Source organism: Passer domesticus, chromosome 5 (assembly GCF_036417665.1).
Source record: "Passer domesticus isolate bPasDom1 chromosome 5, bPasDom1.hap1, whole genome shotgun sequence".
NCBI classification, from domain to species: Eukaryota; Metazoa; Chordata; class Aves; order Passeriformes; family Passeridae; genus Passer; species Passer domesticus.
In genome coordinates, this window is record NC_087478.1 from 33663959 (window position 1) to 33689532 (window position 25574).

At 40.4% G+C, this 25574-nt stretch overlaps 2 long non-coding RNA genes across 7 annotated transcripts in view; one reads left to right on the top strand and one right to left on the bottom strand.

The window, feature by feature from the left end:
• The first annotated feature begins 5452 nt into the window (after positions 1-5452).
• Positions 5453-25574, top strand: part of LOC135300236 (uncharacterized) — a 31244-nt gene continuing 11122 nt past the window's right edge. Inside the window, exons 1-5 of one of the 5 annotated variants that reach the window (XR_010362103.1) lie at positions 5453-5803; positions 5933-8100; positions 8806-8912; positions 22543-22604; positions 23467-25198. This is a non-coding gene — a long non-coding RNA (uncharacterized LOC135300236). The other 4 variants (XR_010362105.1, XR_010362104.1, XR_010362102.1 and 1 more) reach the window with 4 other exon arrangements.
• Positions 17461-20509, bottom strand: LOC135300237 (uncharacterized). Of its 2 annotated transcripts, none has more exons than XR_010362109.1 (3): positions 20439-20509; positions 20100-20180; positions 17461-17724 (listed from the first exon to the last, which is right to left on the bottom strand). It is a non-coding gene; the product is annotated as an uncharacterized LOC135300237 (long non-coding RNA). The 2 variants fall into 2 exon arrangements; XR_010362107.1 differs by lacking the exon at positions 17461-17724 and adding an exon at positions 19173-19493.

The following is a 25574-nucleotide window of genomic DNA, read 5'->3' on the forward strand; positions in this document are numbered from 1 at the left end:
CAGCCCTTAATATGGTTCATCTGCCTCTCTGGAGATATGTCCAGCACCAGGAAGCCCCCAGGGGGCACACAGCTACTGCATTTGCCCCCGCTGCCTGGGCTGGCATTTTGGCATTCACTCCAAGGTGGCAGCCCTCAGCACTGCTGGAACAGCCCCCAAGGCTGGCACTGTAATTTATGGCAACCATCAAGTTTCCTCATTTGCAGCTGAGAGGTGGCCAGCACTGCTCTGCAGCAGCAGGGAGTGGCACAGGGAGCCATGTACCTCTTCACCTCCTGTCGCTCACCATCTGTGCCCCTGGGGTCTGTCATGCTGCCCACAGGATCAGGAGAGGATGTAGCCAGTGTAAACCTTCAAAAATACCATAATATGCTCTGACAAATGAGAGAATGGTACAGCTTCACCTCATCCACCAAGCCATCTCCATCTTCAGAAAGGCAGCTTATTTTACTTTTGAAGGCTGGTGGGCTTCTTGAGCATGATTGGTGACCCTGGATTCACTGATCACGAAGGATTTACACAGCTGACCTGATTTTCCAAATTAGTGAAAATTAACATTAGTATCCACAGGAGTGGCAGTTTATGGATGTGAGATCACTTGTTTAGCCACAGAGATAGAGAAATCACTCTTCTGCCTTTGACTGGAGGTTTCTCTGAGCAGCTGGAACTTATTTAGTACCTGATAAATGATTTGCAAACTGTTTGTTAAATTTAGTTAGTGCCAGCAGAGAGCTCTCCCTCAAATGCACATTTTGCCTGTCTCAGTGTACAATCTAGATTTGGGGCCATGGTGTCATGTGTGAAATTGAGCTGTTGATGAATTTAATAAATGTAAGATTTCCTCATTGCATACCTTAGAGCAAATATGCCATGACTGGTGTTGCTATTACAGAATATCCCAACAGTTTTGCTTTTCAGTAGGGACCACATTAAAACCAAGGGACTCAGAGAAATCATATTGTCCTGGGCTCCTCTACTTGAAGACTTCCAGAAGTCATGCAGAAAGAAGATGCCTTAGAAAGTGTGCAGATCAAGATTTTGCACCAGCATAGAACAGATGATGGGTGAAAAATTCTTTCTGATGGTAAGGCTCCTTGTTCACAGGGTTTTCTCCAGATAATTAGAGGCTTTTTTTTTGTTTTAACTTCAAAGAAATTTATAAATGAGGGAGGGGTTTAGGACACCTGGAAACTTTCATATACATTAATTTCATGATCTACAGTCAGATGTATCTGCTCCATATGAGAAGCTAGCAATTCTGTGAGTAAAACAAAATGAGTTTTGAACAATAAATCACCTCTTTAATAGTCACTGGGTGTGACACTTTAAAAGTATTTCAAAGCATAATTCAAAGAGATGTGGGCAGTTTTCCATTTTAGTGAGTTTTCCTAATTTTGGTGCCATTTAAAACCTAGTCTCTGCCCCAGGACCCTCTGAGAAGGGGCAGAGGAGGAGAGTCAGTGGGTGAAGTTGCAGCACTGCTGGACATCAGCTCTGGTAGGACCCTGCATCAGAGGCAAGACACTCTCAGAGGGACTTTTGTAAATAAGAGGCCTCAAAGACAGCTGGTCTTACCATGGCAGTGTTTGCATAGCCTCTGTCTTGAAAGCTTGGGCTGTCATTTAAAAAAACTTTCCATGCTCATTTGCTTGTTGTTTGGGGTCTGTTGCTGAGCGAACTTAGCAAGGAAAGTGAGGTGAATAAATTAAGCTTCATTAATAACAAATGATCCCTATTATCTGTAGAAAATAATAAGACCAAGTTGTTTAGCTGATGCAGTAGGTGCTGTTTAAATCACTCCTGTAAGCAGTAAGGTTCAGAAAAGTGCAAGTAGTGCAAGTTATTCTATGTTTTAATAGTGTATCTTTTTGTGTAATTGGAAACTGGCAGGCAAAGAACACAGCAGAAACCAAATTTTTGCAGGGTGAGCAGTAACAAAACAAAAACAACTTTTTCTCTGTTCACGATATAAAAATGACCAAAATGAGATTTCCCACTCTACCAGAAATAGTGAGAAATGAAGAAGTGGGGGAGGAAATTATCTAACTTTGAAAGAAGAGGAAACAAATGGAGAAATAGCCTCATGCTGTGGTAGAACCTGGTTTTGCATTGAGAAAGAGACAAATTTCCTTTTGACTTTTAAAGCCAAACCTCAGTTCTTGTCAGGGCTGCCTGTGCTGAGCCCATGACAATGTGTCTTCTTAACCATGCAGCTGTAGCTCATGCCCAGATGAATATCCTGTTTGAGAGCAGCCAGATTTGGGATTTCTTTTAACAGAGAGAGAGAGAGTGAGGGAGGGAGCATGTGTAGCCTAACCCATGTCCCATCATTGCCTGAGAAGGCTCCAAGTTCCAACAAAGCAGTAAAACCTTCATCTTGGACCTTCAGAGAGCCCCAGACCTCAGCCACCTTCCCTCATATGTTGGGTATAGATGGCAGCCTTGACAATCTAGACTTCCAAACCACACTGGATTTATATTTAACAGGCAGTAAATTCATAGTTATATCATGAGCACACGGTGCTAGGAAAAGCTGAGAGAGATGCAGCTCAGTCTGAGAGAACCAGTCTGTATGACAAGGGTGAGTGTGTCACTGACACCCCTGCTGGCTCTGGAGAATGAACCTGCCCTCTGGATAAAGACTGACAGAGAAGTTGGAGGTTCTTCCCCCATGCATTGTTCATGAAGACGGATTCACAGAAAATGCTGCAACATTGGAAAGCAAGGGTAAGGTAACATGTGAGAAGGGAATAGTTGAAAGTGCAGTGTCTGGAGGCAAAAGGACTTGGGAAGAGTGAAAAAGGGAAAATAGAGGCCAAAAGCGATGCAGTACAGTTGTCATAGTGAAGAGGTTTTAAGTTTCTGAAATATTAATAGAACATTTTCATAATAGTTTTTTATGTCTATCAAATAGATGAATAAAAGAAGTGACCAAGAAACATGCCAACAAACATTGATAAAGTAAATTGTTAAGGAGAACATTTACAAATATATTTTTCTGTATATTCACTTGAATAACTAGAGATATAGCAGCCAAACTTAGGGACAAGGCACAGAGATAGCATGATATGATTATATTCTCTCTCTCTGTAATTAGACAAACACTACCATCCTAAGCCTAGCTTGGTTTTCTAAAAACTACATTGCTATTTTCACTACATGATGTGATACTTGGCTGTTACCAAAGTGCCTTTTTCCTCTGGAAAGATTATACTGATGAGATACAATTCTTTTGCCTCTACAATCAACAGGTTTAAATTTTTACAGGGCATGTTTTCTAAATCCATGATTCTACAAAATGAGTAAGACTAATGTAACCAAATAATAATCCAATAGCTATGAATACAGAAACATTGTGTATTTCTTACCACTTCTTAACTAATTTTTTTCATTGCTTATGACTAATTGTTGTTGTGTCAAAAGCAGTAGACAGGAAAATTGGTGTTTCTTCCAAACATATCATTACAGTCACTAAAGTAATGAGAAATGCATCAGATATTTTTAGGTCATAACTTTTTTGTCAGGGAAAATAACAACCTTTTTGAATAAACTGAAAATCATTATTGCTTCCACTGGGATTCACGCTGAATGCAATAATTATGGTGAATTCGTTTGGTACTGACAAAGTTGCAACAAAGTAATTTCCTCCATGATATATTGCAGGAGGCCAAGTTGTCCCTGGGCCAGGAATTTCTCTTTTGTCACAGCCAAGCAGTCTGTCCTCTGATGGTGTACCAGAGGGAGAACAAACTGGGTGGAGAAGGTGCAAATCCCAGTCCCCAGAACCCTTCTAACTCCTGCCCATGGACCCCATGCAGGAGAGGAATGGACACCCAGCAGCCCTTGCCCTGCTGCAGGGCTTTGGGGCATCTCTGGGAGCAGTACTGCACACACAGGGGTGCTCAGGGGTTCCCTTTGCTAAGAAACTTCATTTACAGGTGTGTCCTCAGGAAATTAATCAGCATTAACTAGAGGTAAGTGTGTAAAATACTTCATTAAACCACAGCAGGCTGAGGTACACAAATGTTCACTAGACTTCCAACAAACCAAAGTAAAGTTATCGTACTTTCAGCCCAGAGAGTCTCGGTGCAGTCTGAGAAATGTGAATATCAAGGACAGTGTTTGATTCCTCCTTCACATTCCTCAGTCACAATGTCAGCTTCAGGCTCTCTTTCCCTGACAAGTCCTGGTGACAAGCTGCCACCACTGTTTGTGGGGCTGAGCAATGAGTGCTACCAGGGGACTGCTCTAGGTGGAAAACAAAGCCTTCCCTCTTTTCATGCTGCCTTGCTTCTTTCTATTGCTTCTAAAACCAGCTGGGGAGGCACAGCTGAGAAGGTGATGGGGAGCAGGAGTGGGAGGCTGAAGCATGAGGGAAATGTTTGAGCTATATTAGCAGAGGAATAAAACTGTGGCACATGGATTTCACTTGCCTGTCAGCATCTTCTCCCACAGAGTGTCCTTGTGATCCTCTGTCTTGGAAGATGTCAAAATGGTCAGGTACTGTCCTAGTACAGACACCAGACCTAGCTTAAGAAGTGAGAAATGTCCACAGAAACAAAATTTTGGATGCCTTTTCATAACTACAGCTCACAGAACCATCAGAAAATACTTCTTTTGTTTTTTAAACCTTGAGATTCAAGGGAAGAGGTGGGCAGGTCTCTTCCTAACACCACCTCCACTTTCCTTGGTTGTTAAGAGGATCATCTGCACAAACACAGCTGATTTGCCCCAAATAACAAAACCACTGCAATAATTTCCTACCTGAGCCCCCCATCACTATGTTTTGATCTGTGCTGAAATCTGTTTGTTTTGTACAGTTTTCCATAAAGGCAGTTCTGCTCCTCAGGACACTGCAAAGTGGCTGCTCTGTGAAATATTCCAGGTGGGAGTGAGCACTGTTGGCAGTCAAACACAGATGAATATTCAAAACTAGGAATATTTAATTTTGTATATAATTTCCAAAGACAGTCATAGGAGAACCAACATTTTCTGTTATTCTCCATTAATGAAATTATTTTTTTTAGCTTTTTACTGATTCTTTTTTACATTCTAAACTAGAAACTACTTGTCTGAACTAGAGCAATAGGAAGGTGTGGGATTTTTTTAATGTTTGTTTGGCTTTTTAAAAAGTAGAAAGCATAAAAAAATATAAATCAATTTAGCTTATCATATATTTAGAATAAATATTTTGGCATTGACTGCAAACAATCCTCAGATGTTTTTAAATTCATATCACAACTTAATATTTTATTACCTTCAAAGCTTAGTGGGCTGAAGTGAAGTTAACAAGTGTTGTTAAACTTTGTCCATTAACTAATAGGCAGCTCTGGAACAAAAAAAACCCCTGGAGGACATGTTGAAAAAATCCTGCAAGGTTACTGCTAAAAAAAAAAAGAAGAAATAAAGAAAAAAAGAGACAAAAAAGAACCAATTGAGATGTAATAAAGAGGAAAATGTCTCCAGAGTCAACTTACCTAAAAAATACAATGCTCTGACAGTCTTGTACCAAAAAATCAACGTGCCTTAGTCATTCGATAGATGCAAGCTACTAGGATGAATATATCATCCTGTTCCTCAAGTATATCATGGATCAAAACACACTGTTATTTCTCTGAAGGTACTGAGTTTCTAAATGAGGTGGTCATAACCAAAGTATTTATGCTTACTTACTTTTTTGTTAGATCAAAGGTTCGCCTCACAGAGTGGTTCCCTTTGCAGGGTGATCAGAAAATGAGGATGGATTTTGCTACAGTAGGCAGATTTAAACAGAGCTACTGATTCAGCTTAATTTAGCAGAAAGGTAATTAATGTTTTAAATAATAGAATGTATTGAAAATTGATTAATGGCCACTTCCATGAAGTCCTTTCTCTTTTATCTCAGTTCAGTTTGGAAGTTCAGGGCTGAGTTTTTCTTTCTCTTCCATCAAAGGTCCCTATTCAAGATTTCCCTTCGTGGCCACCTGATGGTTGTGTTTTTCAAACTTGTTTCCTCTGCTGCATTAGCCACGACACCTCCATGAGCACTGGAGACCAGAGGAGCTTTCCCATCACCAGACCCAGCATAAGACTCAGCACAGACCTCTACATTCTTCAGTCAGCATTGAGCACTGGGAGCCCTGCTGACTTGTTTCTGTGGGCAGACTGGGATGCACAAGGGATTCTGCAGTATCTGGATATGACAGAAGACTTTGAAAGGCAGCCTTGCAAATTTTTCGTTTGGTATGGTTTTATACAAAACCATCTGTGTTTTCATATATATAGGTCAGAAAAGTAAGTCTGTCTACATGAGTTAGCACTCAGATCACAGAAGCATTGCTAAAGGATCAGCATCAGCCTATGAGAGGCAGATATCAGCTCAGATACCTTTAAATATGTGAATAATCTCTAATTCAACATTGCTTTGATGCACTAAATTCTGGCAACTAATTGGGAAAACCTCTGCGCAATGCTTGGAGGTGTTTCAAGACTTCCAGGAGTGAAACCTAAGGAGACTTAGACTCTTAAATCATGTTGTGGCTTCTGAAGATGTCACAGTCATGCTGGGAAACAGCAATAAAATTTAATGGAAAAGATAGTTCCACATCACTTTCTGTGGTGTACAAAGACTGCCCTCAGAGCCTTGTAGCTGCACAGGACCAACTCTTGCCATTTGCTGAAGCTGTCGTTCAGATATGGGTCTGTGCTGTTCCAGTGGGGATCAGGTCTTCTGTCCACAGGTACATATGAGTTAAAAGACAACCATGGAATGCTAAATCTGCTGCCAACAGGCTGAAATCCACTGTGTAAGGATTGGCATCTCAGCTGGAGGTCATCAGCATGTACTTTGCTACCTATCATCAAGTGCCTTCATAGCTTCACAAAGGTATTGTATTAGAGAACATCTGCATGAAACCTTGGCACTGCTAAAGTCAACAAGAGCTTTGACTGTAATTTTTGAAGTCTTTATCTGCAATACTACTTCATTTTTTGAAGGTCAGCTGAAAGGGCTGGGTAGTTTTATGCTTACATGGTAACATGAAAAGAATGACAAGGCTGAAAAGCTTAATGATAGTTAATTTAGGGGCACTATTAAGGCTGAGTAAAAGTCAGTATTTAGAGATATAAGTTGATGAATTAATTTCTTGAAAATGGTAGAATTACTGTAGTATCAGAATAATTGTATTTTATAATAGTTTTTCAGAAAATGTCTGTTCTGGGACAGAAAGAAAATTCATATGTTGTTTTTAAGCTTTCACATATTTTATATTATAAATCTGCTCTCCACATTAATTTTCTTGCAATTACATTTAGCAGCTTCTCTTTTTTTGTATCATTCAAAATAAACCCTATCAATGCTCTTCATACTTTCACTGGACATAAGGACACAGTTTGATGTCTGTGGCTGAGTAAATAGTTTTTTCAATGCCCCTTGTTTGGTGACTGGTGTCCTGTTATACAAAAGGATTGTGAGCTAGGATGAATTTTCTTTGCAGAGCAGATGGAAATTACTGAGTTTTCTGACATTCAGGAGGGACTGCAGAGATGTGTATGCATATATGACCTACTTTTGTATGTGCAACCTGCATTTAAGGAGAGCAGACATACAAGTTGCCAGCTCTGGTGAGGCTGTGGAAAGGACCCAGCCAGAGTCAGACTGTAAGTCCTGAGTCCTCAGACTTTATGTAATAACTAGAATATAACCTGCCCCATAGCCATGGACTATATTTCTTTGGATAGATGCAACAATTTGAAATAATTACATGAAGTATCTAAAGACCGTGTTCACGTCGGGTTAAACACAGACAAATGGAGACTCACTTTGCTGGGAGGACTCTGTGTCTGTGCCACTGGAGGATACTTCCCTCACAGCATTGCACCTTTTGCTGAGATACAGCTCCTGAATCGATTCAGCTGCGTGTTATATATAAAAAGACATGTGATTTTGGCTTAGCTTGCTAGCTGCAAGAACAGTGTCACCAACCATAATAAACAAACTGTCTCGCCCAGCTTAAAGATGCCATTGTATTTTCTCTCCACTGCTGTTGAGAGCAGAAGGAAAAGAGGAAGGCCTGAAATCTGGAAAGGCACAGAGGAAACAAGAAGAATAAGTCTCTAGAGGTAAATGAGCAGTGTAAATTACACCTTTTCAGTTTATTAAGTACTAATTAAGGCTTGCAAGCCTGGCATTCTTTTACCAGACGTGTGGTGCCAGGAAAGCAGCCACCCATGTGTTCAGAGGTCGATTGCTATCCTGTGATTATACAGAATCCAAGCGTGGCTTTTTCTTTTTTGGGCATTGCTGCCATTTGAATAATATATCCCCAGCATGCCCGGCTGGGGTGATCCATTATTCACAGGCAGTTATTGTCCAAGAGGGCTGTGACTGCTTCAAGGAGCTCATGTGATGCCCAGGCAGCCTGCCCATATGCTGGGAGCCTCCTGAAGGTCTGAGCGACCTCAGGAGAGGAGAGGAGAGGAGAGGAGAGGAGAGGAGAGGAGAGGAGAGGAGAGGAGAGGAGAGGAGAGGAGAGGAGAGGAGAGGAGAGGAGAGGAGAGGAGAGGAGAGGAGAGGAGAGGAGAGGAGAGGAGAGGAGAGGAGAGGAGAGGAGAGAAAAAAGATTCCCTGGCCATCCCTCAGAAGAAGTGAGAATAAGCTGACCCCTGATATCTTTAGGCAGGATATTCCTGACTCTGAATGGAGCCATTGCTATTAAATATGCTATAAATCTCCATGGAGCTCCAGGTAAAAAAATGAACCCTCCCTGAACCCTCTCTGTGAGGAATGTTTCATTTGCAGAACGTTTGTTCTGTTTTTTTCTGCAGAGAGGCAAAAAAGCTACAGAACATTTGTAACATGGCTGCCACCAAGTCTGCTACTGCTATCAAAGCCAGGCAGAGGGTGAAGGAAGGGACCACAAAAGGATGACAAGGTACATCCTGGGGTGGTTACAGGGAGCATCCTGCAAGCAGGAAAGCACACACAAAGAACTTGGTTTGAAAATCAGTGACAAGGTTAAGAGGAAACAGAGGATCCCCTTCTGATTCCTAAGGGGAAAGGAAAATTTGACAGGGGGTGAGAAACAGTACAGCTAGGGAAGTGGAATAAGCACTAGGAAGCTGCACCAGAGAGGACAAGCATCCTGTGGTGCAGAAGAGGGAGGAAAGAGAGGTGCTGCTGAGGAGAGCAGCAAGGAGAATGCTGTGTGCAGCCCTGCTCTGCCCAGGCCAAACAGAAGAAGCCTTCTATGAAACCTCAGCTTTGAGATGATGAGAACCCAAACAGGACCTTCGTCCAAGAGTCCAGCTTAGCTGTCTGGAGCTAGTTTAATCATGCACTAAAGCGTTTTTCTCCCATATTCCAGCCAGAAGCAAACAATAGTAACTTCACCAAAGACTTTTAGTGGCAGTGAAGCCAGTGTGAGATCAAGGATGGCTAGTTTGGTCATGCACAACATGATCTGCAAGCTTCAAACAAGGAGCTGACTTACTCTTGGCTGCTCTCACCATGCCTTTCTTTGTGCAGTTGCTTTGTGTTGCTCTACAAAGGCAGCTTAGTCTAAGCTATATTTTACCCGTACTTTGAGAATGTTTACAGTGAGCTTCTCCCAGACAGGAAACGAAGCATGATGGATGTTCCTGCTAAATCCCATACCAGCTAAACCCCAGCTATCTGAACATCTTCAGCATAATTCCAAATAATCCACTTGACTGAATACAGATAAATAGAAGAAGGGTTGGGCAAGATTAGGTTACTGGTTTTCTTTCAATTCTTTAGATGTTTTGCTTTCCCTCCTTTAAGTTGCACTAAACAAAAGCTAAAATTATTTCTTCTTTCATGACTTAAGGCAACTGTGATATGACAGGTTTTTCAGTTTTCTGACAAAACTATTCAAATAAACACAGGAACCCCCCCAACCCTGTTAATTTTAAAAATGTTTTTAAGACTGTTTTTCCTTTCTGACAAAGCTGAAAGCATTTGGGTAAAACAGTTTGAAGACAGATGAAATTGAGTTTTAGTTTTATGCTTGCATAGTAATAACAGAACAGTTAGGCTGAAAAGCTTAACAACAGCTAATTTAGGATAATTATTTAGCCAAAATAGATGGTAGTATTTAGAGATAAAAGAAGATAGAAGATTTCAAAAAGAGTATGTTCTGGGAAAAAAAAGACTAGGAAATGCAAAACCTCAGCATGCACTTCCCTTAACAGCTGAATGACAAAAATACACCTCAGGACATTGCAGACACCAAGGCAGCACCTGCATACCCCTATTTTGGGTTCATAATTAACCAAGTATTAGTGGTGGATATCAGCACAAAACTGTTATTTGGGTTGACTACATGTAAGCTGTTGTGTGTAAAACAGTATCAAGTGGCACAAACAGGAGAGTGCAATTTCAGAGCAACCCCTCCCCAGGTGCCATTCTTTAATATTGCAACCACTTTGCTTAATTATGCAAATGCTACTGAGAGTATTAAAGGAAAAAGCTGGAATCTTTAATTGTGTGGACATCCTTGTCTACATTCTGGATACATCCAACTGTTAAGCTGTAATACTTTTAGGACTATTTTAGTAATTACTTTGTGCTAACTGTATTCTGTGCAAAGGAATTACTGAGTTTTTCTAATTTTGGAAGAGACTCCTCCATTTTTGGCAATCACACCTTGAATTATAAAATAATTAGTTGATAGATATGTTTTACTCTAATCAGACATTAGTTCTACAATGATTTCTGCTAAAATGTGTGGAAACAAGTCTTCAAATTTTGACTTAAAAATAGTAAAAATTAAATAAACACGTGGACCAAATACATTTTTTCATAGATTTAGACCTCATTTTACAAAAATGCTGCCAAATAAATAATGCCAAGGTAACAAATTTCCAGTCCTACATTATTGCTAGGATAGCTGTAATTATAGAGAACCCCAAATATTGCAAAAGTTCTCTTTGCATCTCACACCTGTGGGGTAGATGGCTTACCTGGAGTACAACAATACATAAGCAACATCAATTTATGTCTGGATTATTTTAAGCTATTCAAGAGGAGGGTTTCATCCAAACCCACCCTCCATCATCACATGTGATTGAATGTAAGAAATATTTACTCATCTGAATGAAAACAGGGAGAAAATCACTCTATAGGTTTTTTAAAGGCTTCTCTGGTGATGTGTCTGCATTGTTCATATTTTTGTCTAATGTATCAACATACCATGAGATACAGAAACAAATTACATCATCTCTAAACAGATCTTTTTCAGCTGGATGATTATGTATTTACCTTATTCAATAAGGCATTATTCTGGGATAGTATTTGAACCTCCACTCTCACATTTGCACCTTGCATCAGGAGGAGAAAAAGATAAGTGTGATCAGGAGAAAGCCCCAGCAAAGCTGCTGAGGGCAGCAAAAGTGGCTGGAGAAACTTGAGTTAAACTGCAGTGAATCAGTTCCTTAGCAAGAGAGGGGATTAATTATTGTGCACATGTATGCAGTCAGTAATGGCAGATAATTTGGAATGAAGATTAATTGTTTCCCTAATATGTTATGTTTGCTGGCCAGACTCTGCTTGCCTGCTGCCACAGCCTTGTGGGAGCCCTGCCAAACTGTCTCTTAGGACCATGTGAAAAAAAGGAGGGATTATCCCTTCATGTGCCCTTTATGGTGATTTTCAAATATTTCAGTTTGGACTCTGCTCATGTCACTGCATGAAGCTAAGATTGCCCCTGAGGCTGACTCATGCTGTGAAGCTCTCCATTTCCCCAGGCAGAAAGCCTGCAGATTGGAGAGGTCTGGGAAAATGGAAGAGCTGGCAAAAAAAGAAGAAATATAATGTCTAGAGAAGACCAGTATTCACTCTGTAAGGATCACTTCTCTTTAAGGAGACTGGGATTTAGTGAAGCTGCCATTCTGAAACACATGCTTCCACCTCAGCAGGGTCCTGACCTGAGCCTACTGGATGATGTGTGGCATCAGGGAGGCAACTTTCAGGCTCACATTTGTCACAATTAACACTAAAAATTACTCATCTGCAGTGCCTTGGCTTCTGTGCTTACTTGCAGCTGTCCTGCACTTGCAGCTTTCTTCTAACTCCACAGAGGCTTCTTAGCATTTGCATGGTGATCCTAGAGGAAATCAGACCATTTATCTATCCTACAAAAACATTGTTATCCTGCAGCCAGTGGCACCTGCTATAGTGGAAATTGCCATTACAGGACTAGGAGCTGACTTTTAGAAAAATGAAGAGTCTTCTCAAAGGTGTATCAGAGCCTGAAGCATCCATGAGACAGATCACCAATGATAGTTTGTATTAAAAGTACAGCAGCAAGAAAGTTGAAGTTCCACAAGATTAAGCACTTGGAAACTTTTCATTAATATATGAACAGGGTTCCTCATAATCTGGATGTCTTGATGATCTCAGATATTTACAGACTCATTCAGCTCTCTGCAGGCAGTAGACTGAAATTCACCCAGGTCTTTATTAATTGATGCTTGCAAGTGACTCTGGTCCTGGAAGCATAATTCCCCAGGAACATTTGGATGCATCACAAAAATGACCAAGAACTACATCCTTGTCTGTAATCCCAGTTATAGGACTAAGTAGTAAATGGATGTGTAGCCTGAATTATCCCTCTCCTTTTGGAGGCAATTCTTGCAGTTAAGGAACATCTTGGAGGAAGAGGGCTTGAACTCTGTTTAGATTTCAAATCCACATTCCTTCCTGCCACTTATTTACATGCAATAAGCACTGCATTATTTTTCACAGCACAAGAGTTGAAATCCTGCTCTTGCACTGAAAATGTAAATACCAAAGCAAAATAAAAAGTGGCAGGGAAGATGGCCTTAAAAGGATGGAGCTTCATAAACACTGGTGTTGCTTTATAGGCCCTTGGTGAGCCAGTATTTCCGTGTTTACTTCAGGAATGTATGAAGAACTACTAAATTAATGCATGATATCCATCAAAATAGGAAATTTTATGAATGTCATGTATTAATCCCTCTGATCTAGTAGCACAGTTGCAGCATATAATTAGCAGCTCTATCAGCAGGAGTCAACATTTGTCAAATTATCATTACATGAAAGATGCTTTACGTGCACCTCCTGTATAATCAAGGAAGCCAAGTTCTTGCACATTTTCAAACAAAAAGTCCTGCCTTCATGTAGAGTGATCCAACTGACCCTGTTAACATGCTCCATACAGACCACCTGGTTAAGGCTACATAAGCATCTGGCCCTAAGCACTCTGCAGTGCTCTCAGTTGCCTAGATAAGGTGGAAGAGAGTGAAAGCACATTGATGTAATGCTGATGTAAAGCCCTTCTTAGCCCAAATCGGGCAAAGGGTCTCCTCACAAGAGCTATTAGAGAAAAATGTAAGGGTAAGGGGGCTAGAATAAGAAAAGAGGCACGTGGCAGTGAAGAGATAAGTCATCTATAGTTCTTAGAGTTTATTCAGGTACGTAAAATATTATTTTAATTTAAGCAAGGAATAGGCAGATTGTGGATAAGGATTGGTTTTATATATGACATCCTGTGAACTAGGACTTGTAAATTGGAGCTTCTAACTGTGCTACTTGCAGAGCTGTTTGATCCGTATCCAAATGTACTGCTGCTGCAGCAAGACATGGCCTTTCACTGCAGTGAGTGGTCTAATAGCTTCACTAAGTTTAATGTTGCAACAAAAACTCACTGCTTTTTAGTCTCATTTGTTACTCATGATTATTAATGAATCCTATATTAGTAAGGCTGTCTAAACTTAGCAGCCCTCATAGAACAACTCACAAACCTTTCCCTTGTAGTGGCAAAGATATTTGACTTCAACATGTAATTTAATTAGCATTTTAAGTACAGTGGGGTTTCCTGCTGGATGAATTTGGATGCCTTTCTTACGGTTTGGTACCATACAGTGCCAAACGCTGCTCTCGTGTGTATGACTGCAAGCTCACTGGTACAAACTGCATCTTGTTGAAATGAGACACCTACTGAAGTGAAGTATGTATTCACCTTGATTTCCTTAACAATTGATGCAGAAATTTTCAGTGGACAAATAGGCCAACAGAAAGATGCCCATGTCCCATACGGATGATTGAACGTGCCCAGACACTGACAGATATCCTTAATATTTTGAACTATTCTCTTGAAAAATATGCATATAATCAACAAATAAGTTTACAGAATTGTAAAAAAACCAGTCTCTTTCTTGAGAAAAAAAGCCCTCAATGATCACTCAAAGTTAGCATTTATTTTTTACTTGTGTTACTCTCCACACTGGTAGTATTGATCATAACTTGGTATATAGATACATCTTTCTTCTTTTTACTTACTTCTTATAAATTTAAGTTACAAATTAAAATAATTTGTAGAGTTTTAAGCTCATTTAGGGAGAATGCAAACTATTTTATCTCAGAAAGCAATGTCAGGAAGACATGCAGCAGATCTTAATGTAGAAAACTTGAGTGTGGTCCTTCAAGGCCACACCACATCAAAGGTCACTTAATACTCCATCTAAAAGTAATATTTTGGACTCAAGTCTGATGGACAGGAAAATCAATAAACTTAGCTAGTGCTGGAATCTTCCATCAAGAGCAAGCACTACATAAAGGATGATATTGCAGGCAAAAATATTAGTCTTTAACTGATTGGCAGATGGACTTACTGCATGGATGTAGCACTTTGTGCTCTCTGCTTCTTGTCCTCTCTTCTCATTGATAGGATGTCAATTAATCCATCATGAGGTTTGTGTGTCCTGTGGTGAAGAGCTAGACTGAAGTTGCCAGCAGAAACTTCCAGTTACCATTTTCAAGTGTCTTGTCTACCATTTCATCTCTGGGGGGATGCTATGTTTGGTAGTCCAGGAGTGAACAAACTGCAATAGCCTAAAATCTCTAAATAAATTACTCTCAGGTTTTGAGTGAGGTTGGTTCATAGGGCTGAGCCCATCTTAAGAATTTTGTGATTTGCAGTGTTTCATTGCAAAGCCCTCAAAAGTTTCTGAGTATTGAATCCAGTATTTCTCTCACTTAGTTCTTAAAGCATAGGTGAAATTTTAAAAATTTAACAGTGTCATTTGCAGAGGTCAGCTCCCTCTTCCCCTCCCCACAAGAGAAATATATGTGAAAATCTCCAAATATGAAAATCAGTGAAAATAGCATCAATAAAACATGTATCCCAAAACCTCTTGATAAATTCAAACAAGAAAAGCAGAGTTTACTCTAAGCTAAATTTAAAAAGCCACTATTTGATTTTCAAAGTTACACAAAATAAAGAAGTCCATTTCTGTGGGTACACAGAAAATACATTCACTAAACTTTTCTTATTTTCAAGAAGTCTCCTAACAGCATTGCTTGACATGTGAGAAAAATCTTTATCTTTGTTTTTAACTTCATATTGTTGTTGTTATATACTTTTTTATCCCCATCCCAAATAATTTCAAAGGCATTTTATAAACAGGTAGAAAAAACATAGTGTTGGGAAAATGTTTTAAAAATTGGAGGAAATATGTATGTACAGATGAAAAGCTAATATTTTTTCCCATGGTCCTTGTCTATCCAGCTACATTGCAAATATTGCCATATGTATCTACTGTTGCCAGAGAATGAAGAGAATAAAAAATTTAAGATACTGGAAATGGCAGAAAGAAATAGAAATTGCCTGGTTAAAATACCAATTTGGACCTGGACCACTCTCATGTTTTTGTCTTTTAACCACCAAAAGTATTGTCATTCCTTCTGACCATATTAATGGTATATGTGGATCTGTTACATTTACAAGAAAACCCAAAACCATCTGTATTTTTGCCAGGGTGCATACACATTTTCATGCATATTAATGGAACAGTCTGTTATTATGGAAATTATTGATTGCTGTCAACATGAGCTGACATTTATGATCCTACATGAGCTACATTTATAGATCCTACAAAATGTAACATCTTCACCTTCAGATACACAAAATTAAGGCTCACTGCCTTTACCAAAACTGAGACACCAGAGCATTCTCCTGGACAAATGAATCAGAACTCACAATGGACTGACTCATAAATGGATAAGCAAATAAAAGTTTGTCCTAGAAGGAAGACACATAGACACAGCTGATGCAGAAGGACAGGGCAGTGCTTCTCCTAATACAGACTTCCAGCATCTGGCAATATCTGCATTTTTCTTGGAGCTGCCTCTCACCATGTCGTATCGGGTTACTTGCAACAGCTGGAATCAGCTAGTATACAATGGCATGTTAACCAGCATTTAAAATGCCATATATGTTGGCCAGTGTTATGAAAGAAGTTTTACAGCAGGAACTGCTGCATTCTTTTCCTGCAGTATAAAATTTCTATTTCAGTCACTAGTGTGAAGGTGATCAGATAATAATACAGGCTGGACTTTGATCCTGGGAACTCCCTGCAACAATGTAGCATTCCAAGAAGATAAATTGGTGTGCAGGCATCAGAACATAGAAGCTATTATATTTATTAATGGTGCCAGGAAAGTTTCAATTATAATAACAAACGTCTATACAGAAACTTGAAAAATAATTCTGTATGTGAGCTTTCCCTCTTTTTTTAAAGGGAGACTTGTGAAGACAAACTCACAGGAGATGAGGTAGTTTCTTCCAATAGGAAAAGTCAACATAGAGCATCTCAGAGATTAAAACTCTGAAATGCAAAGCCTATATTTGTTTTTTGTTTACGACAATGATGCAAAGAAGTAGGTGTAAAGAAACTATTGGACATGTGTGATCTGTACATTGCCTGGGCTAGTCTAGGACAGGCTTAACCTTATCCATTTTAAACTTTGCAACAAGATGCTGGAAACCATACCTTTCTTTAGCCTCCAGCTGTTCCTTTAGTTCTGCTCCCTCATTTCCCCCTTGCACCCCTGCACCCAACCAGATCCCTACCACTGACTGCATCCACCCTGCTTCTGGGCAGGTCTCACAGTCCTTGTGCCACAATGTCTCCATTGCAGGCTCACCATGAAGTGCGTGGAAACTTCCACCCACACCTCCTCCTCGAGGCAAATGGCAGCATAACGGGCTTTGGGCAGACTGCCAGGGCAGCACCTTTGCACTCTTCACACAGGGTTTATTGATGGGCAAAGCTGGCTGTCAGTACCTCAAACTGTTCATGGGAACAAAATGGCATTTGGAAAAGTGTATGTGTTGATCAAACTGCTTGTAGGGACAACCCCTCAGGGTTGAACACAACTCTTTCACTAGTGCTTAGTCCTTTAGGCTGGCCTGCAGAAGTCAGGGATCCTGGCATCCTTTACTCATTAATACTGAATTAATGCTGAAGCCTGGAGAAGCCAGCCTCAGTCTTGCCCAGGCACGTCTGCAGGCTGGAGGTAAGTTAACCCATCTACATGACAGAAAGTTCATCTTTCCAGCCTGGCTGTGGGAACACAAGCATTACTTGATCTGATAGAAACTAAAAGCAGCGAAGAGAGACAATGCATGATCAAACATAAACACTGTTGATGCAAAGTCTAATCATTACTATTTTTTGAGCAAAGTTGAATTACGAGTGTGTAACCCAGGATACATTCTGTTGCTCGGTGTGGTTTTGATCTGGCTCCAGGAACCTGACCAACACCCTTATTGCATGGTCCAACCAGGGCCTGGGGTTTGCTTGCAAAGGTTGCACATCCCAAAGATCTGTCAGGCAGCTCAGAAAGGGCGAGCAGCCAAAGTACAGGAACACTGAATAGTCTCAGAAACAGTCACGCTTCGAATCTGCTTGGTGTTCCTGCTGTCAGATATACAAATGTAGCAGCATTAGTGTTGTAGGAAAGACTATTTTCAGACAGACCAACAGAGTCAGATTTCAACACTTATGTAGATTCTTAGTTTTGCCATTGCATATGTTAGGGTTTTTTTGTTGGTTTGGTTCCCCCTGCCCCAAATGGCTCAGTTAGGCCTAATGCCTAGCACATATTCCCTGGAGAGGGCTGCCAAGCTGAACTATGGCATACACTTATTATTTAAGGCTCTTCTACTGTTACTTGGAGTGATTTTGGTTACACCAGTACTGCTCATGCTCTTCAAAAACAAATTAGTCAGATGGGGTCTGTAATCCTCCACAATTTTTAAGAGTTATGCTGCAGAGATGTGGGTAAAGGAAACTGTGATCTCAAAATCTTTTCAGCTGTTCAATTCATTTAAGATCACTCCTTGGTAAAACAGGGGAACCAAAGAAAAAACCTTTGGTAAACCAAGTTAAAGTTCATGGGCAAAAGTGCCAGAGAAAAATGTTTAGGCATTGTAAGACTTAGATCTTAAGGAAGAATTTTCTTACTTCCCAGTGAGATTGCTCTGCCATCCCACTTAGATTGCCATCATTATTTTTCTCTCCAGTGCTTTCTTGCATTTGACATGTTTTTTACTATTTTTGAGAGTAGAAAAGACCTTACAGTGACCTCTTTACAAGGATATTAATAATTTAAACTCCCTGAGAATGAAACTCCTTTTGTCACTTATCCTCAGCCTCACATAAAGGACTTTCTTAGGATATGCAATTTGATCTCCCATTAGTCTCTTCTTGTGGCCTGAATTTCCTCTTTCATGTCCCCTCTTGCATTTTAACACTGTGGAGATTGTTTGAAGCCAGCAGCAAGCTACAGAAGTTTTTCACTGCTAGATTTTCTTTTTCAAAGAAGCCTTGCTATGGCCACTCCAGTCTCCATTAGCAGAGAAGGCCTTTGAAATGCATGAGGCTCCACAGCATGGTCGTAGTAATGATGAGCATACACACACAAACCCAAATAAAAACCAAACACACACATAAAAAAAGGAGGTGTTTGTTTTAAATGTTGGTAGCCACCATATAATTAAAGTGATGAGAAGGTCTGGAGTCTGTCTTTTAAAGGAAGGTTACTCACACAGTGGTTTCTGCTTTACTACAGGTTGGGTAAACTATAGCCCTGCGACTCATGCTGTGACTGCCTTGTTATTTATTGTCTCCCAGATGGATTTGGCTCTTGCATCTTGTCACAGCCTCAGTGTTTCCCTGCCAACCTGTGACTGTCTCCTGCACTGTAAATGTGAGGTGACCCATGCAGTGCAATTTCTCCCAAAGCAACTGCAGGACGCTGGACTGGGAGGCTGCCCACTGGCCATGGGGTCTGACAGAGACAGGACACACGCAGAGATGGCTTGGCCCTGGCCCCAAGGGGGTTTCTGTCCTTCAGCAAAGCAGGTACGAGCTACAAATACCTCCCTGGGAGCTCAGAAGCCACGTGATGGGCCAGAGAGAGGAGGGCAAGGGCCCCACCCCAATGTGTGGGCAAGGTCCTGGAGAAGTGCTTCACCTCTTGGCCCGGTGTCCTGCCAGTGGCCACTCCACCTTGCAGGAGCAGGCAGCAAGGCACTGGCTGGAGATGTAGTTAGAATGTGTTTGTTTGTTTTGATGAGCCTTCAGCTGTTGGACCTGGCTGACAAACCCCTCCAGGGGGTGAGACCTCACGGCAGCCTCAAGGAAACAGTGAAGACCGTAGGTGTAAGTCCTGGGAAAAATAATTTCTAACAAAGTAATGTAAGGAGAGCGAAGAAATGAGTCAATCTGCTTCATCCTAGCTGTAAGCACACAAAAGTACTCAGTTACTCTGTCAGGTAATCCTAGCCTGGATAGAATTAAGTTTGTTAGTCCCTTCACTGAAGCAGCATTAGCTAAAATGAGAGCGCATTATATTCAATCTATCAAGCTAATCTGCTGTGCTAATGCAATAATCTTGGAAAGACAATTTGTGGGAGATCTCTAGGAAGCTGCAGGTTACTTTTGTTTTTCTTTTTTCCATTTTTGTGAGTTCTAGGCTAAATACATGTAACATCCAAATACTGAGAAGGTATTGGGAGTTAAAAAGGATTAGCAGAAAACAATATAGCTCCTGGAAAGACAAATTACTTCATCATCGCAAAATAAGCATTTTGTTACCACTGTGGCAATGCTTCTTTATAGTCCATTTCAGATTATAACCATGAAAGATTAGACAAATATACTAATAAGAGAGCAAAATATGAGATTTTACATGAGTGTAGAACAAAAAAAGCAATGTGGATTAAACAAACACCCTCTTGCTTGCTCATGCAGCTTAGCCTCTCCACAGCATCTGCTCTGCCCTGCCATACCTGTGAACCTGAGCAATGAAGATGGCAAAGCTCGCATTTGGTGCTGTCAAGCATTTTAACATCATGGAGTTAGGATCAGGCCTGGAGGATGAGAGGATACAGAATGACCTCACCAGAACACTAAGGCATTTTAGAGTTTAATGATACTGGAGGGATTCAGTTCCATGACCAAATGAGCCACGGCGATGTGGGCACCTCACTGACCAGTCTGTCACAGACAGGCAAATACTGTGATTCGCTTGGCAAACCCAAGGTCTTACCAATTTCCCCTAATGACCAGGTCACCTGTAGCCAACACCCACAGCAGTGTCACCCATGTTAGCCTGCCCTATTTCTTACCCATAAGCTCTTGACTCATTCTTCATCCATGACAGCACTCCCCTCCTGTGAACTGCACCACCATGTCCCTGTCCAGCAGTGAGGTGGTGACACTGTGACAACACAGAGGTCTCTGCTTATTCCTGTTTATTCTCTGGGCTGTGTGTGCTGGTGTACAGGCATTTCAGAGAGGTAATCAAGCATCCAGACTTCCCAGGAGGAGGGCAAGAGGGTCCACCACAGGTATATACACCCTTGAGGTGGTTTATTTTCTGGCTGTCTTCTAAGGAGGTAGCTAAGGAATATTTGTTCCTGCTCTGGCTGGCCTGGCTTATTCCCCAAAAAAGCCACTTTGGATTATTCCCCAGAAATTCCTCAAAGCCATTTTGGTAATGTTGTGCTTCTGTCAAACCACTTAAGCTAGTGTATCCCTATTCAAAGGGGCATCTCCAGTACAATATGCTGGGCATTATATGTAAGGGGCTGGAAGACCTGTCTGTGCTGTAATTACCTGAATTCAACAATAGTGTACCTGCAGGTGCTCTGCACATCTAGCTTATGGCTTTCATGCATCCATCTAGATGGATATGTGAAAATACTTGTATTTTATTCGCCAGTAGTATCTGGAACTTGTTGAAATTTTTATTTTCATTAAACATGCAAGAACACTATGTACTGTGGTGTGATTTGAATGTATAATTTAGAGGGAAAATTATTTCTTTCTATTTTATGAGGGTTGTTTCCTGCCATTTCTGCCTAGAGTTTATTAAATCAGATTTCTTTTGTAAAACCAGTTACATATAAGGTAATAGAGGACTAGGCATTATGTCTACAGTGTCTTTTGCCAAAAACATTACTAATCATATACTTGCAAAACTTTAGAAAATATTTTTGTCAGTCTTTATGAACCAGCTAAAATCTGTGATTTTTAACAAAAAGAATCTACAGAGTATGAAATGTTGACAAGCGATTCCCTGTATAATGCATTCACCAGGTCAAAGTAATTATCATAAATATGGGTTGTCTGCCCAGATTTCAGCAGACAAAACCTCTGAGTCACTTCTACCTTTACAACTGCAAAGGTTATTTGGTTGGACCCCACACTTTTAGTCTCCCCATTCATCTGAATTTGGAGCATTGTTCCATTGCTATTTTCTACAATGAAATCCAGCAGAAAATTTCCTAGGCTTGTATTGGTTTTGGTATAACCCATTCAGCTGCACTCAATCACATACTACTCCAGACACTGTAGAAAGACTATTCTCCTGCACACAAATTTTATCAGGTCACTTATAGTAAAGTTTACTTTGAGTGTGCTCACCATGGAGAGACCAGGTTATGAATATTAATTTTACTGTATATAATTGCAGTGTTTAGTGTGAAATTCAAAATGCAGATACAGATACGCACCATAAAGCTCTTGCTTCCACAAAGTCCATTGAAGGAGAAAATAATTTTGAAGCTAAGCAAGGCTTAGCTTATGATCAAATAAAATCCCTTGACTGATACTCTGGATTTTTAAACTTGCTTGAGTTTTATGTGCCTTAGTCAAGTAATATCCTACAGTTTACAAAATACTAACAACAACACAGCTGAAAAATGTGATCTAGTATTTTAAGGGTCTTTCAATTTTCAGGAAAATACATCACCTTGTCATATGTTACAATGCATTAACATCTGTGACTATTTTGTTTTGTTTGTGGGATGAACTACTTTATCTAAACTACATTACAATAGCAGAATTGCTCCTCTCTTAATGGAGAACTTCAAAAACATGAAGAGGTTGGTTAAATATTGATTGCAAAAATTTGTAATAGAAAAAAATAGTACTTAAATTGGAGAGGAGGGGGAAAATGCCCCTCTATTTTCTTTCAAATTCTGTTTTAAAAAGATAGAAAAAGACAGAAAAAAGTGAAAATAGTGGGAAGGGAAATTGCTTAGCTATATATATTTGCTGGAAATGCTGTGTGCATCACCATGAAGTGCTTGTAGCATTTGCTTTTACAAACCTTAACAGCAAAAAAATATCTCTGTTTAGTGTGCAGAGCTAGAGAGGCAATGTGGAGCTTGACTTGGTCTGTGCCATGCAAGTGATTAACTGTGGATTTTTTTTTTTCTCTTTGAGGTCCAGGGAAGATATCCTGGGCCAGATGCAGAAGGACCTTTTTTCTCCCAGGACCCAGCACGGTATGCTCAGCACAAGCACCTGCACCTAGTGGGCTCAGGCAGCAGCAGGCAGGGAAGGCAGTGTCCATGAATATCCTCTGGTGTCCTCCCAGGATGTCATACCACTGCTCAGTCAGCCATGCTCCATGTTCTCACTTGGCAATTAGACCCTTAAATCTGACATGACAGATGACATTTTCCATTTTCAAATTTTTAAGCTCTGCTCCGTCTTTGTTGAACCTTCACTGATGCCCTGAACATGGGCTCATTAAAGGTTTGCTGTGATATCACCAAGGTGTTGCCACCAAGCTCTATTGTGCCTATCTATTGTGCCAGGGACAATAGACTGTCCCTGCCTATTTATTGTGCCAGGGACAGCCAAATTTAGCTATGTTTATCAAGTGATGCATGATGAGGTGTGTATTTGTCATTCCCATGCTTTAACGTGTGCTGTCATGGCACTAGCAGAACAAGGATTTATTTTGTAGTAATTTTCATGAGGAGGCACTATAAGAGATCCATGTGATGGGATGCAAAGTGCTGTTCAGAGCTGGCAGGATGCCTGAAATTATCTCACTAATACATCCCATTATAATGTGGTAATCACAGGGGACCAGATTATTTATAAATGACTGGGTAGGGAGTCTCAGAAATTGTTTTACACACATGGGGAAAAGTATTCACACAGTTTCTGGTTTCAAGATGCCCAAGGAACAGGAAAAAGAGCTAATCATTTGGCCAGAAATGATTAAGGTCAGACAAATGAGTCGTTTTGAGGCAGTTGACATGATTCAGCAGCGAGAGGCAGTGGCCATGTGATCGCAAACTTAGAACCCAGCTGGAAAGCCCAAAAGCCACCCCTGGTTTTCTCTCTTACCTCCAGCCTCATCTCCTGCTATCACCAATGTGTGTCCCTCCCACCTCCCTCCTGGGAGGGAAAGCAGTGTGAAAGCAGGCAGTGAGGCCACCTGGATGCCTGCTCAGCATGGATGCCCACCATAATTGGAGGAAGAACATGCCCTTAGCTACTGACAGACCTGGAAACCCATGGAGGACAGCAGCAGCTGTAACAGGGCGCAGCAGCATCCTCTGTGTGCACTGCCAGGCTGTCAGGAGGGATGCTCAGAGAGGCACCAGGAGCGCCTCGCTCCCCGTATGAGTACCCTGGAACAAGAAGGACACAGATTTGGTTTGCCATCCCAGCACGCTGATGGCATCTCTGGTGGCCAGTAAAATACCGAGAGGGCCACTAGAGGGCTCAGAAAGTGCTGCTGAGGAGACATCCAAATCCCCTAAAACTGCCATGCGCTGCAACGCGGTCATCGCTGCAGCACACATCCGTGTGATTTACTGCCGTGTTTACTCCACTGACCACTACCAGCAATAAATGGCATCTGCAAAATATCTTCTTGTGGGCTTGACACATCAGTCTGTTTACTCAGTGATGCATGTCAGCATCATCAAGTCGTATCTGCAAGAGCAGGGCATTAATTGTTACTGAAACTGAGTCTTCAGAAGTTGAAAGCATTTACTCAAGGAGTGAATGAAGTCCAAATTGCCACCTACAGGGGATTTCCCATTTTGGAAAAAATTTTACTTTCATCTTACTGAAAAAAGAGAGATAATAATTTACTGAATACTTCAAAGGTAATACAAAAGGGAATTATGTCACAGTTTCAGGTTATATTGTGCGCAGCTTGTCTGTGTTTCTCGATCACTGAATAAAAAGGCAAGCTGTTCCTCATGTTGAAGTTGCTGATTTCTGCAATATATTTTTTTTGCACAGCCTGTGAAAGCTGTTCAAAAGCATCTTAGCTGAAGTGTATTCTGTCATTAAAACATAAATATTTTGCAGGAGTGTTTCAGTTTAAACAAAATAAGAGATGAAATAAAAGTCTTAAGATTTGATCATGTTATTTTTTTTATATTGACTACTAGCTCACTGACTGTACCAAAACACCTCCACTGAATAACTGCTTTTTCTGAGATTCTTTATGGGCCCTAATGTGCTGAGTTCAGACACATACTAATGTGAAGTAATATACCTTTCAAATGCAAAAAAAAATCTTTCACATAAGAAAACTGCATTACCTGATGTAGTCCTATTTATTCTCACTATTTAAGTAATAAATTTAAAGTACAGAGCTCATAGTTCATGTTCTTGTGGTCACTTATCCACCTATAAAACAAAGCATTGTCTAAGCAGCATCAAATTCCTGCTTTATTCTGCAGAGATGGTGCTCGTGTTTACTTTCATTTTAAATATAGTAGTGAATTTTATCATAAAGACATCATAACACAGTTAAAGAATGTCAAGAAAGGCAAGTTTATCAGTGTAAGCCATATGATCTTATTTTATTGCCCTTAAAGTAAACACTGAGATGTGCAATGGTATCCATTTCACTTCTTTCTATGAAGCGTGTAGGTAGGCATAACACATTTATCAAATTAGCTGAATTAAATGAACATACTGTCAGACAAACAGTTCTTATCTCAGTCTAACAATATTATATCAAAAACCCCCAAATTCTAACCCAGGGGTTTTGACCCCTTTTTGGCAGAGCTGATGGAGATACTGTGTGCTCAAAAGTTTCTCCTAGTTTTTGCAGATGTTTAACAAAAATATCACCTCTTTCTGCAAGCATTTGCTTGTATCAGACTTTGGAGCATCATGCTTAAAACACTACTATGATAGGTATTTACTAAAACGCTGATTTTTTTTTTTGTTACCTGACAAAATTTGCTTTAAATGTTATTTAAAATATGTATTTTTGTGCATCATTGAGTATTTTTTGTTTGCTACCAGTAAAGATCCATTTCAGTGTTTATATCATCAAAGAAGTGTACCGTGGAATTTTTATTTTTTTAGACCTGGGAAGATTCTTCTTGTGTATAAAGGTCTGCGTTACCGCCCCTTTTTGCTCATACCAGTGAATTGCACTGCCCTTCCCATTATTAAATATTTCACTGAAGCAGCTCAGTCTAAAAATC